At 40.3% G+C, this 13,288-nt stretch overlaps 1 long non-coding RNA gene and 1 pseudogene across 2 annotated transcripts; one reads left to right on the forward strand and one right to left on the reverse strand.

Annotated features, from left to right (window-relative positions):
- The window catches only part of LOC116327837, a 28,006-nt pseudogene extending 21,013 nt beyond the window's left edge, over positions 1-6,993 (reverse strand).
- Positions 6,994-10,602: 3,609 nt separating this feature from the next.
- On the forward strand, positions 10,603-12,482 carry LOC120439762. 2 transcript variants are annotated; one of them, XR_005612741.1, is made up of 4 exons: positions 10,603-10,662; positions 11,368-11,526; positions 11,867-11,950; positions 12,157-12,482. It is a non-coding gene; the product is annotated as an uncharacterized LOC120439762 (long non-coding RNA). The 2 variants fall into 2 exon arrangements; XR_005612742.1 differs by lacking the exon at positions 11,867-11,950.
- Positions 12,483-13,288: the final 806 nt, after the last annotated feature.

Below are 13,288 nucleotides of genomic sequence, written 5' to 3' on the forward strand. Positions count from 1 at the left end.
AGCCACAAGGAGAACACCCTCTAAGAGCGACCAGAGCCACTCACCAGGTTATGACCACAACCCCCCGGGTTGTGCCCTCCAGGGATAACGTCTCTAGGGGTTCTCCTGGCGCCCTAAGCCCATCCCAACCTCCACATCAACCACAATAGCGAAGGCAGGACCAAACCATGACCCCCACCCCACTAGGTGATGAAGCCGATCAAAGGAGCCCAAAGGGATTGATCAAATGTGGTGGCAGAGGCTGTATCAAGACTAATGTGATCTATTAGATGGTTTTTATATTGAACTGTTTATGGCCTGGTACAAAACATCCTTTAATTAAAGTTTAACAGGGGTGTGGTCACTTTGATCAGCAGGTATATAAAAACAAGGAGGCTAGCTACTAGCTGTCTGCAGTCCTTCGTCACAGATAAATTAGGCCACTAATTGGTGCTTTATTTGCCTTTTTGAGTTTTTAATGCAATTACACGATAGTTAAATAAATGGGTCCATAGTGTAGTAAGGTTTCTACATTTGCTTGGTTCAGCTTCAGTCAGCCACACAAGTCCACTTTGGGGTTCTGTTAGCGTGAGCATTGGGTGCAGGTAGCCAAGACTAGCTGCTTTTTCTTAACTGATAAGTAAATACCCTGTTGTAACTGCCCCTAAGACATTTGTCCTCCAGGTTTGGTGAATGAAACTGCAATTATTCAGTCTTTTAATAAGTGAAAGCTGCAAACAGTGGTTTTGCCTTTTCATGAGGTATGCTAGCTAGATAGCGCTAGACCCTCTCGGCCAAACATAGTGACTTCTGGTTCCAAGTAAAGTTACTGGTTCAAAATGTAAAATAAGTGTACAAATCAACAGATGGTGTCACATTGGCTGAACTGCTGAATTTACTTGTATTTCAGTATTTTTCAGACATATTAAATTTGTGTTAATATTAATACGCATTCTTCGCTGTTTCCATTCATATGTAATTATTCAATCGTGTATTGCTTTACTTTTAGTTTCAACCTTTAATCTACTGCTTTTGGCGGGTTTCACTATTTTCTTTTAGCTCCCTGAGTCTTAAAGCTAACATAATTAACATTACTCCAACCATGTTACGTTATTGAGTCAGCAGTCTACTCACTTGCTGACTACTTTTCATTTACTAAAGCTACAACTTATTGAAGTAAATGCATTTAAAATTCATTTTAAATTTATTCCATTGAATTAGCTGAGCTACACCTCGAACTCTCCACATGCTACCTTACAGCTGCACTGGTATCTCCTACAAGTTTTCATGTTGGGAATCAGTCATTCAGGTGACACTTTTTCAAAACTGGGACTCTAGAAAGCTTAAAAAACTGATCCTATTAAAATAGATTTGGTGGCTCCACAGTCAACACATTTGACTAACACACAAAAGACCCCTGGTTTGAGACCAAGAAGAGGAACAAATCACAAGATAGTGTACTTTTTTTGCTGGTCTTACGCCTGGATAAATGTATGTTGTGTCACAAGGGCAACTGGTGCAAAATTTGACAACTCAGACACGTGGATAAATTCACCACGGTGACCCCCTGGGAAAACAGAGAGTACCCACAAGAACATATCTCTGTGACCCAGGGATAGTCTGTCCTTCATGATATCCCAAAATGATTTAACGTAATAATATTTTCATTTTTTTTCTGGTAACATTCCTTTTTATTTTATGAGCATTAAAACTGTGGAAATTAAAAATGAAAGAAACACATTTCAATACACACAAAAAAAACTTCTCTTAGTCAAGCTTTTTGGTTAAACTGCATTCAGCACCTAACAGGCACCTGAAGCTGTGCTTTTATGTCACCTCACCGATCACACTAACAGTGATTGTGCAAGATGTGACAGAGGGCTGAGTGAGGCAGAAAGGATTTTACTCAGAATTGTGGAAGGTGAGTCAGACTTATTGCTGTCAGGGGATGGGGTGGAGGAGGGCCAAACATCAGAGCAGGAAGGTTGGAGCTCAGAGGAGGACATACCAGCTTTTGAGAAGCCTGAGCAGGAACAAAAACGTGACACCGGGAGTCCATTATAGATAAGACGTGTTGTGTAAGCTACGGTACCTGGGTCTGGATCGAGGATATCCGAGTCATACTGTGAACATACACATGCTAAAAATGCTTTCAGTTTTAAAGCTGCCTTCAGATAGCAGCACCTCCTTGTAGTTTTATGTGCTGTGACTTGTTTTGTTTTTTTTCCCACAAACCTGGTTGCTTATTAACTGTTTGATGTAATCAAAGAGCCTCCAGTTTTGGTGGCTGTGGGCAACATTGTCCTACTTTTAATTTTTCATACTGTAAACTTTTTTTAAACGCAATTTTAGGAGGTTTGAAACAGAATTGATATGGAAAGAAGAGCTGGGGTTTAGAGCACCTTTGGGAAATATATTAATTATATAAATCAGCAAAGCAAATAGTTTAAGAAACCAAACTTTTATTTTATTGTATGTGTGTGTGTGTGTTCCACTTCTACACATTGCAATGTGAAAAAACTTCAGAGCCCTAGCTTACACGATGCTTTTTACCTATAATGAGCAGCGAGCGTTGTCGCTTTGTCCCTGCTCAGGCTCCTTGAAAGCTGGTATGTCGTCCTCTGAGCTTTCACCTTCCCGCTCTAATGTCTGGCCCTCCTCCGCCTCATCCCCTGACAGCAATAAGTCTGACTCCCCTTCTACAGCTCTGACTAAAATCCTTTGTTCCTCACTCAGTCCTCTGCCTTCTGAAGCATGGACATATTGCAATGGGAATTAGTAAGTCCTGCTGTCCACTGTTCAATTAAACTTTATTTATATAGAGCCAAATCACAGCAACAGGTGCCTGAACTTGCTTTATATTGTAAGGTAAAGACCCTACAATAACACAGAGAAAACAGTGAAAGAACGCTACAAAGAACACCGATTAAAAGCTTTGTTTTGAAAGCGTTATAATTTCTGTATATTTCTGAAACTGATGTTGGGAATCACATATAGAAGAAACAGATTTTTAGCAATAGAAACATAATATTTGCAAACACTGTATCACTTAACTTCCCTTGCTGCTGTAAAATGTGGAAGCTGCAATGCCCGTCATTTTGAAACCTCCACAAATGTGGCATCAATAGGAAGCCCAGGATCTCCTCTTGACAGTACAGCAGGAATTAATGATGATTGATGCAGAAGTCAGAGACTCATGTCTACTACAGAGGACAAGAATGAATTGCTGGATCTTAGGCTTATAGGATTAATAATCTCCTAAGAGTGGAACTGCATATATCCACACAAACGAAGCCTTTGCTTTTAAAAATGCTACAAGTGTTTTAGTTTTTAAAATGTTGAATTTTAAATTATTTATTCATTTTCTTGCATATTAGCATGCAGCATGTGACAATATTAAAACATGTTTTTTTTTTTCCAGTCTATCGTTTCACATTTTCAGTCATTTTAATTCCATCCACTGCAGATTTATCTATTTTACCTATGAGCTCTGGCTTCGTTCCAGAGAGGAGCTGGTAGAATATGTGAGATCCTCTCTCGGCAGCCTGCTGGGAAATCAGTCTTGATTTTTCGAGCAGATCTACCACTAAGACAAACGCAATTCATAAGGGCCCATTTATCCAAATTATTTTCATTTCTCACTTGATGTTTTGTCACGGCGTGACATCTTCATGTCACGGACGACGGCACATAAAAAGCAAGGCGTGTTATTTTTAACAAGGCCCCCTGACACTGACAAGCCTGATCAGAAGTAATGCAAGAGTAACATCCACTCACAGGTCTCAATGTCAGCGCCAGCCGGCTTAGCTGTCGGGCCAAAGGGGATGCGGATAAACTTTTCCTGGAAGGAAAACAGACAAACATATTCATACAGTTTTTCTATTTCATTTCATGCGAGACATTAATCGTTTATCTGATTATTTAAAATCTGATCACTGCAAAGTGCAAGGAGTTGTTGTTCCTGATGGCTTTACCAAATGCCTCCAACACTGAGTTGGCCTGTATGATCTGGTCCTCCACTGAGCCCTGGAAGCAGCTACATTCAACTGCCCATTATTTGAGCCTTGGAGTCTGAGGCTTTGCTCCCAGAGGCTCCAACATTGGCAAAGTACTGGATAACCTGTTTTCAGTCTTGCCTGCACCAATTCTCCACTGATAGGAAAGGACCAGAGATCAAAAGAACAGTGTGATTACACGGTGTACATGATTTTGCAGGGAACTCAAACTCGAAAACAGGAAGACACGTGTTATCCTTACGTGATCAGCATAGACTGGTGCTCGCGCTCTGCGACGACAGGACATGAAAGGGGGCAGACAAACAGAGTGTGAGAGAGGAGAGTAATTGCTGCTGATTTCCCTCTGAGCAAATCAGACGACTGGCGATGTTCTCCGTCAGCACTGTGAACAACACAGACAGCTGTCGGCTCTCCCCCGATGCCACATAATGGCCGCAAAACCTTTTTCTACTCCCCGAACGAATCATCACATGGCACACTGATTACACACCTCCAGCAACTACCGTCTTAAAACATACAACTGTCTAACAACAGGCCACTTGCACGCTTCTGCTCTTTGCCGACTTTGCCTCCCTCTCACCCACCTCTCACTGGCATATGGCTGATTAAAATGTCCTCTTTCCCTCGCTTGCCCCTGCATCTTTCTCCCAATTACTGAACTAGATTTTTCACAGCAGCCACTTTTTCCAAATAGCAGATAAACTCAGGTGTTACTAATTAAGGCTCTGAAACTAAAGAAAGCAAAACGTTCATTAATGTGATTGGTAACATCCGTCTTTAATGGGTGAGCCACTTATATGGATTGACTGTCACACAGAAGAGGCCTGTGTAGGTCTAGAAGTGGGTTTAAAGGTTTAGGGATGCTCAGTCAATGATGTTAAAACATGATGGAATCTTTACATGGCATCTTTACACATTGATGCTATTTCCTGTACTGTGTTAAAAAATAAATCTTACATTTTTAGTGTAATTTAACCTCCTGCATGTAAAACCTCATGTATCATATCTGATACATGAGGTTTTTGCATACTTTCGATTCTTTTAAATCATCAATGTATCATCATAATTGCACAATTTATTTTTTTAAGCAGTAAATTGCAAATGAAATGCCAGATGTAGCAAATATGACACAGATTAAGACCTCTCTGCATTGAATCATATCTGTTATTAATCTCTGTCTTTCTTCCACAGCATGTCTTTTATCCTGTTTTCCTTCTCTCACCCCAACCAGTCGCAGCAGATGGCCCCGCCCCTCCCTGAGCCTGGTTCTGCCGGAGGTTTCTTCCTGTTAAAAGGAAGTTTTTCCTTCCCACTGTCGCCAAAGTGCTTGCTCATAGGGGGTCATATGATTGTTGGGTTTTTAGCGTCTACCTTACAATATAAAGCGCCTTGAGGCAACTGTTGTTGTGATTTGGCCCTATATAAATAAAATTGAACTGAATTGAATTGAATAAACATGAAATTAATGTATACTGATACTTGCGAGGCAGATGCAGATGGGCATCAGCTAGTTTAAGGGGGGAAAAGAAGTTGTCACGTCTTACAATTTTTGGCATTCTTAAATTAAATCCTAATTATTCTTATTAGTAGTAGGAGGATTTTATAGTTCACAAATAATACATCACAAACAATCGTGTTTACTAATCAGTTATTATTTGGTTGTAATCATCAAACAACTATTATAACAAATATCAAATGGATATGGATTTTTAAATCATACATGAATATTATTTGAGTCTTTGTTAATGAAGTTACATCTGAAGTTGAGCTTATTAAGGACTTTGTAAAGCATAAATATGCCTTTTGGCCCTCATCCTCAAATCCACACAGACTTATGGAGCACTGCACCACAAATAAACAGGACGGGCTAACGATTGATCAGAATTGTAATAACAATAATATAATAACTAACATAAGGTAAAAATTGTTTTTTATTTTCATCACAAGTTCGGTTTCATTTTTACTAAAGATAAATAAAGAGTATAAGATATAATTCCATTGTTTGTTAATGAAGTTTAATTAATTACAAGGTTACAATTTATTAACATGAGAATTACATGGTGTTACCCCTTTTAGGCATTCTGGAAATTTTCAGACTTTTACTAATTGAAGAAGCAGTAGAAAGCTACACGTGTAGATTTAATGCTAAATGTGATAAATTACAGTTTGTCATCAAAGAAATCATCAGTTGTATGAATAATCTCAAGTGACTTTAAGCTTTCATAACCCTTATGGCAAAAGAAAAGGGGGCGGGGGATGCGTCAACTACATAGCTAAACATAATCTTTATGATTGATGAGGGAAACCAAAAGTAATAAATAATGGTGCTGTGGATTACTCAGTGCTGTGAACCTGGCTTATGTAGATCCTTGTGCTGTGGAGGTTTTCCGAGACGCTGGCTTCGTTGAGGAACGTGTGATCAGCCGTGTCACTGGCTTGGTAGAACTTAGGCGGGTTCATCTGCTGGACATCATCTTTCCTCACTTTCACCATCTGGTTAGAGAAGATGATAACAATAAGAATGCCGTCCGTCATCTTTGAGCAGGGGCGCTTGATGTCATATGGTTTATTCATGGCATCCAGCCCTCCAAGGAACGGCATGGGGTCCACATCATCCCCACACTCGCTTTTATACACACCAGGCATGCTTGCTGCCGCCAACACACTCAACCTAGTGACTGATCACTAGCCCAGCCCACTCACCCACTGGCCTCAGCAGAGACAGACTGGGCAGTTTAAAGAAAGCAGAAGCAGAGTTGTTAATTGGAGTGAGAGAAAGGACAGTAGATGTTGATCCAACAAGAGCTAGTGTTTGACTCAGGTACTCACCAGTGCAGGAGGTAAGCTCAGGAGCACTATAGGTGTGTGCAACTGGGCTGCATGGTTATATATCAGGCTGCCTCCTTCCTGATATGGTCACAACTCAAAAACCAGCAGTAACCTCAAGGTCTCATCCCAAGATTTGTCTGTGAATGTGGGATTTGGAAATTCTTCAGTCTGCCTTGGTTTCCCAGGGTTTCCCTGGAAAGCCATCAAAACCATCTCCTTTTCTCAGCCCATTATTTTATTTATCTTCCCCGATCCCTCTTGAATTCCACCCCTCCAATTTCATTCCCCCATGTGTCTGCTATTAAGCAGCTATTACTTTATCTCTGTGTGTGCCCTGTGTGAATTAGGATGAGCAAGGTATCTTAAACTGAAACCACTGATGTGCCATTGGGCTGTTTTCGTCTATCAAATTCAAATAGACTTTTGTCCATCTTGATTATTTTGAAATACCTGCAGCCAGATTAAATCCTTTATATTAAAACAATGATTCCCTCAGTGTATTTTGGTGTGTAAGTAATTACATTTTGATTTTTTTCAGCTAGGAACAGCTCAGGGTCAAGTATAAAAGAGCTGATGTTTTTTTTCCCAGGATGTGTAAATTCCAGGATGTGAAGAAATATTCCAGAGTATACCAAAAGTTGCCGCGCTGCTTTCCCATGAAGCTGAAATTTTCTGACATCACTGCTTTGTTCTCAGCGTGTAGCCTCACTCCCAACTTCCTCTGAGCTGAAGTAGCCGTTGCTCCGGTTTCCCAAAGGGGGCACTCACACAGCGAACTGACACAAAGACACAGAGAATGAGCCTCAGGGTCATAATGCTTTGACTGTGTTCCACATTCTTCATCATTTGCTTCACAGCATTTCAGTCATATTATTTTTTCCAGCTTTCTAAATTGTGTTTTTGTTATTGTTTTAAATGACTTAACAGATTCTGAGGAGCCTCTCTTTTACGTCTTGGTATAATTTCATCTTCTCCCCCGTCTTCTCATGTCTCAGCTTCTGATTTTTATCTCATGTTTTGGCCACCCAGTACTATTCACTGCTCAGTTAAACAGAATGACTTCATCTTTGTTAACTGTGTGTCTGCTTGTCCCTGCGGTTTTATTCTGTCTCCATGATAGGAATGATTTTGTTGTGAGCACACTCAGCTGGTCTCAGGGGCTGTGGAGCCCCTGAGACCAGCTGAGTAAAAGATACACCCACATAATCACATAATCATACTAACAGCTGTACACGATGGCTGGATGGATAGACTGATTTGTGTGTGTGTGTGTGTGTGTGTGTCCCCAGCGTGACTACAGCCACCTGTGGAGTGTTGACATAGTTAAACAGACAAATACAAACATCATCTGGGAATTAGACAGATTAAAGGTGGAGGAAAAAATGGGGAAATACATTAAAGACATAAAGAGGGGTGCTCATATAAAGAGGAAGGTGGAAAGGTGTATAAATTATTGGTTCCACCTGTATCTCTCTCTGTTTAAGGGTTTGTGGCCAATGGGCAGAATATGAAAGAGTTGAAACTGCAATCTGTGTTTGTGTGTCTGGGCCCTGGGACGTGTGCGAGTCATGCTGCTCTTGCTGCTTATATGGATTTACTGTGGTGTGTAAACAGGACGGTGAGAGGTACCATTGTTCCCACTGCTAATACTGCAGCCATGCAGTTAACTGTGCCGCCGCTAAAGAGCCAAATCCCAGCAGCTATAATCTCAGATCACCCAGCTTTCCTTCAGTCTTTTAGTGTTTTAGCTGCCTGCACGCTTCATGTTCCTGCTAAACATTTCCTAAAGCCCGTCATGCTGCTATGATGCAAATGGTGCATCCACTTGAACTTATTTTTATGTCACGTCTGCCATGCCTTTATTGTCTCATTCCTATTCTCACCAAAGTTATAATTCTGTATAATTCTGTTATAACATTTGTGGGTCTGAGTGAAATATCTTAGGAACTAAGGATTATAATGAAATTTAAATATTGCTGGGGTGAACAGCATTCAAGACCTAAGTTTAGAGGAGGATCATCATCCATTCCTATCAGTATATATTATCATATATTACCTATTTTTCCACAGCATTTGTCTGAGTTTTAATTAAAATGGGAGCTCTGTCAAACATCTGCAAAGCTGTTACAAACGTTTGTTGTTTGCTTTTTTTATTAGTGATATTCATTGATTTTTGAATAAGAAATGTAAAGCAGAGTTGTCGAAGGGTTAATTTACTTACTACGTTTTTTTAAAAGTTATTTTTAAAGTGAGCAATTATTGACAAAAACCTAATCAACTAGGTTTGGGTTGATGAGGTTAGCGATAAAAGTGAGTGATTCTATGTAGGGATATTGTTAAAGAAGAAATTAGGTAAAAGAGCGCTATATTAAAAAGTAACTGCTATGACATTCCATAAATATATTTTAATGTAGGCCTATGTCTATCTATTTATTATCATATTTGATTCATTTTTCATTAAGTAAATATAAAAAAGAAAGAAAGAAGCAGAATTAAAGCTGCAAGCAGCAATGAGAGGGCCCTCGCACCCAAGCGCGTCAAGCCAAGCCCAACACCTACGCCCAGCAGGTGGCGATGGAGATTACCGTCCAATCTGATGTCCCACTGATGCATATCATGAGTAGAACCACCAGTTAAATATTCATCTCGTTCAATTATGCTTATAACCCACTTTGCATTTCCTCTTCCCACTAGACACTGCTCTAACCATTGATGATAAATGGCACATTAATCAGTTCGGGGCTGGACTCTCCTACTGCCTGTGAAGTTTGAGAAAGATTGCCCAATGTATCTTTTAGTTACAGTTAAATGCTTCTTCTGATCGAAGGTCGACGTGTTGCCATGACCACCTGGTTTCACGAAACGTGAAAAGCCTTGCAATTTAGCATCACCAAGGTCTTTAGATTCCACTCTTCGAAGACCATGTCAATGTGATGAAATCCCTAGGAGGAGTTCGTTAAAGTATGAGGCCTGAAAACATCTCTCAATTTCAGACACGTAGATGAAACATAGGGCAGGGCTGGTCTTCTGAAATTTTGTAGGGGGTGCTGTGGAGCTATTTTGCAATATTCCATGAAAACGACCATATAACAAGAAAGCCTTCCTCACGTTGGAGGTGTGTTTCAAAATTCAAGAGTTTTCGAGCTTTCCAAGCCCCTCAAAAGCTACTTTCTGTTTCATGGCGAATCACCTTGCCACCAGGGTGCGCCAGTCAATAAACTCACAATTTTAACACTGAAGCACGATGAGGGACAGATGTTAATCCAAACTCCAGATGCTTTTCTTTCCAAGTTCCACCAATGTCCACTGCTTTCACGGTGGATGGGCTCAACCTTTGAGGAGCAGTGCACCAAAGTATAAGACATGACATTTCCTGTTCCCAATAGGTGGCGCTCTGACTATTCCTGACAATGGGCATAGCAATCTGTTCTGGGTGGGAGTGTTATCATGCCTGTGAACTTTGTTAGCGATCGGACTGGATTTCTTTTAGTTATAGCAGTTTTGTTCTTCATGGCGAAACATTGAATTTCGCTAATCCGCCGGGGTCACGCCGTTTGACGAAAACTCACAGTTTTCAGTGTAACCCAAGACCAACTCCTTAAGGCTTTCCTGGACAATTGTGAGGTTGCTGGGGCCACCCACCTCTATACTGTACCCCAAAGTGTAAAACATGACATTTCCCATTCCCACTAGGTGGCGCTGTTGCTGATGTCAAATATAGCACATGAAATATCTTCAGGGGCGGAGCCTTATTATATGTGAGATGTCTGGACGAGATCGCAAAAAGTATGTGGAAATCAGATGCTCGCTGAAAACATCTCGAAACAAGTGGAGCACTGTGAGTATGACGGTTAAACTTCTCACGTCAATAAGCCCGGGCTAAACTAGGCTAACTTTGTGATAGCGGTAGTTTAGTGCTCTTCATTATGGGGCGACGTTTGTAAACTGAATCATGCTGAAATTAATGGCAACATTTTTCCACATTTAGCTCAAAACCTTACAAAAACATGTTTTTTCGAGTCATTTTTTACAACATTTACCAAAATATTTGTAGCTTTTCACATTTAAAACACAGTTTTAAATGTTAAATCTAAATGTTAAATGATAAATCTAATTATTATATTTACATCTAAATGTCACGGGAAACTAAATATTTAGCTAACATGCAAATTTATTGTACAGGTACCAAAATAATAGGAAAACCTCCGGCGCTGAAGTGTGCCGTGTAGTCAGTTTGTGTGTCTGCTCGCCCCTGACGGTCACTTCTCACCACCATGAGCAGCCATCCAAAGGTTCAGCAGTAGTGCACCCTCAGCAGCTGCAGTCTCCACTTCATGATCGCTGTGTTTGTAAGGTTTTGAGCTAAATGTGGAAAAATGTTGCCGTTAATTTCAGCGTGTTTAAGTTTACAAACGGCGCCCCTACTTCATGCTAAGCTTTACGGTTCATTGTTTTACTTAGCAGGTATGAAAATCCACACTGTCGTCTAATTATTGTTAGAGCAGATGAAGTGTACGCCATTTCTTTATGTTTTTGTTTATAGTAAGTAAAAAAGACGTTGAGTGCCTTATCTGAGACTTTAACATGCTTATGGCGGAGTGTAACAACTCTGGAAGAGCAGTGCACGGTCTGGACAGAGGGACCTTCCTAAGCATACTACACAGGATCTTTGGGCTGACTGATGACAGGATCACGGGTAGAGGTATTCAGTTTACAGTTATTTATATTTATTTATTTATTTACAACCCAAGTTCCAAAAAAGGTGTGACGCTGTGTGAAATGTAAATAAAGGCAGCATGCAATGATCATTTTGAATTTGCATAAACTGCAGATGCAATTTTTTTTTGTAGATTGGCAAACCTCGACCCATCTTTACTTCTGAGGAACTCCGTTTCTCAACGATACTGTTTTGGGTTTTTTTCAATATATATCCAGTCATGTATCCAGTCATCCTCTGTTGGTAAAACCCTATGCTGACTTTTGTTAGTGACCTACTGCCAATTAACCTAAAGTTGCAAAATGTTTCTCTGTTTCTTTTTTAGTACCACTTACTTTTGCACCCTACTGTTGCCTTCTCAGCTGTCTTGAGATATGTTGGTGCCATCAAATTCAAACTATTAGGAGACGTGAGTCGTCGACCCAGAGTTTTGAGTTTTGTATTGTACTTTGAGTTCTGCCTTCTAGTTTCTGATCTGTGTTCCTTAGTTGCTTTTTCTCCCCTGTCTGCTGTATCCCCTCGTCAAGTCCGCGTCTCTGTGTTATGTTTCCTGTTTTAGTTTGAAGGTAAAGTTGCATTTCAGTTCACCTTTTTACTCCGTGTGTCTGCACACAGCCTCCACATGACAGAAGATCGCATCCAGAACATGGACCTAGCAGACCGTGAGCTGTATGAGCGTCAGGAGGCAGCCTTTGGCCAGCTGGAGGAGGAGCTCCGTTGGAAGCCCTGGCGTGCTCCTGACTATGATCGTATCGTCTATGGTACTCGTGTACTTAAGCCCTGTGTTTTTCTTTGGTCTTTGGTCCTCCACATGACACAAACAGAGCTAATATTGTTTTTGAAATAGTAAAATGTCAATAAAATGGTGGCAAGTAAACTAAATCTCCAAATTATCAACAACAATTCAACAATTTCTTCAGTACGAACAATTAAAATCTAAAATTAAATCCAAGACATGTGGTGAGTGTAACTGTCTGTCATTCAGTCTTCACTACATAAGACAAAGACGGCGTTGTCGGCATGGAAGAGTGGATTGAGGGACTGTCTGTTTTTCTTCGAGGGACCTTGGATGAAAAAATTAAATGTAACTCCGCAATCATACTTTTTTTGCTTAAGCTCACTCTCACACCTTCACATATGTAGCTTATCTGCCTAAAAAAAATTCCTGTGTTTGGCTGACATGGTAGTTTTTTCTGTCCTCTTTCTGTTCCTTTTCTCTCACTTTGCAATAATAAAATGAGACAAAAAAGTCTTAACAGATGAAATACAGCTGAAAATAAGTATTCTTCAGAACTCGAGTGCAAAAATCCACATCATTTAAAAATGATCCTAGTCAAATTAAAATAAAAGTGCCAAAGGGAAATTGTGAAAATGTACAAAGAAACAATGAAAAGATGTAAAGTGACTAGTTGTGTGTGTGTGATTATCTTAACTTAGGTTTGCTTGGACTAAGGTGGAACTAAGTTGTTGTTCATTGGAGTGGTGGATTTTGTGAGGCAAAATCTAACCTATAGATATAAAATTATACGGACTTAGCACACATGCAGCACACCACCATAGAAACTTTTCTCATCCATGTGTTGCTTTGCTGAGCAGAAACAAAACCAAATTATTCCGAAGGTTCTTCAGACTTTGCCAGTTAGGCATAATGAACGGAAGGAACTTTACAAAGTAGACCTCTGTGAACTCTTCGGCAGGATACTCGTCCAGGGGCCGGTACTCCTCTACAGCTCCATAGAGGGCACAC

This window comes from Oreochromis aureus, linkage group 4, assembly GCF_013358895.1.
Source record: "Oreochromis aureus strain Israel breed Guangdong linkage group 4, ZZ_aureus, whole genome shotgun sequence".
In the NCBI taxonomy this organism is placed as follows: Eukaryota; Metazoa; Chordata; class Actinopteri; order Cichliformes; family Cichlidae; genus Oreochromis; species Oreochromis aureus.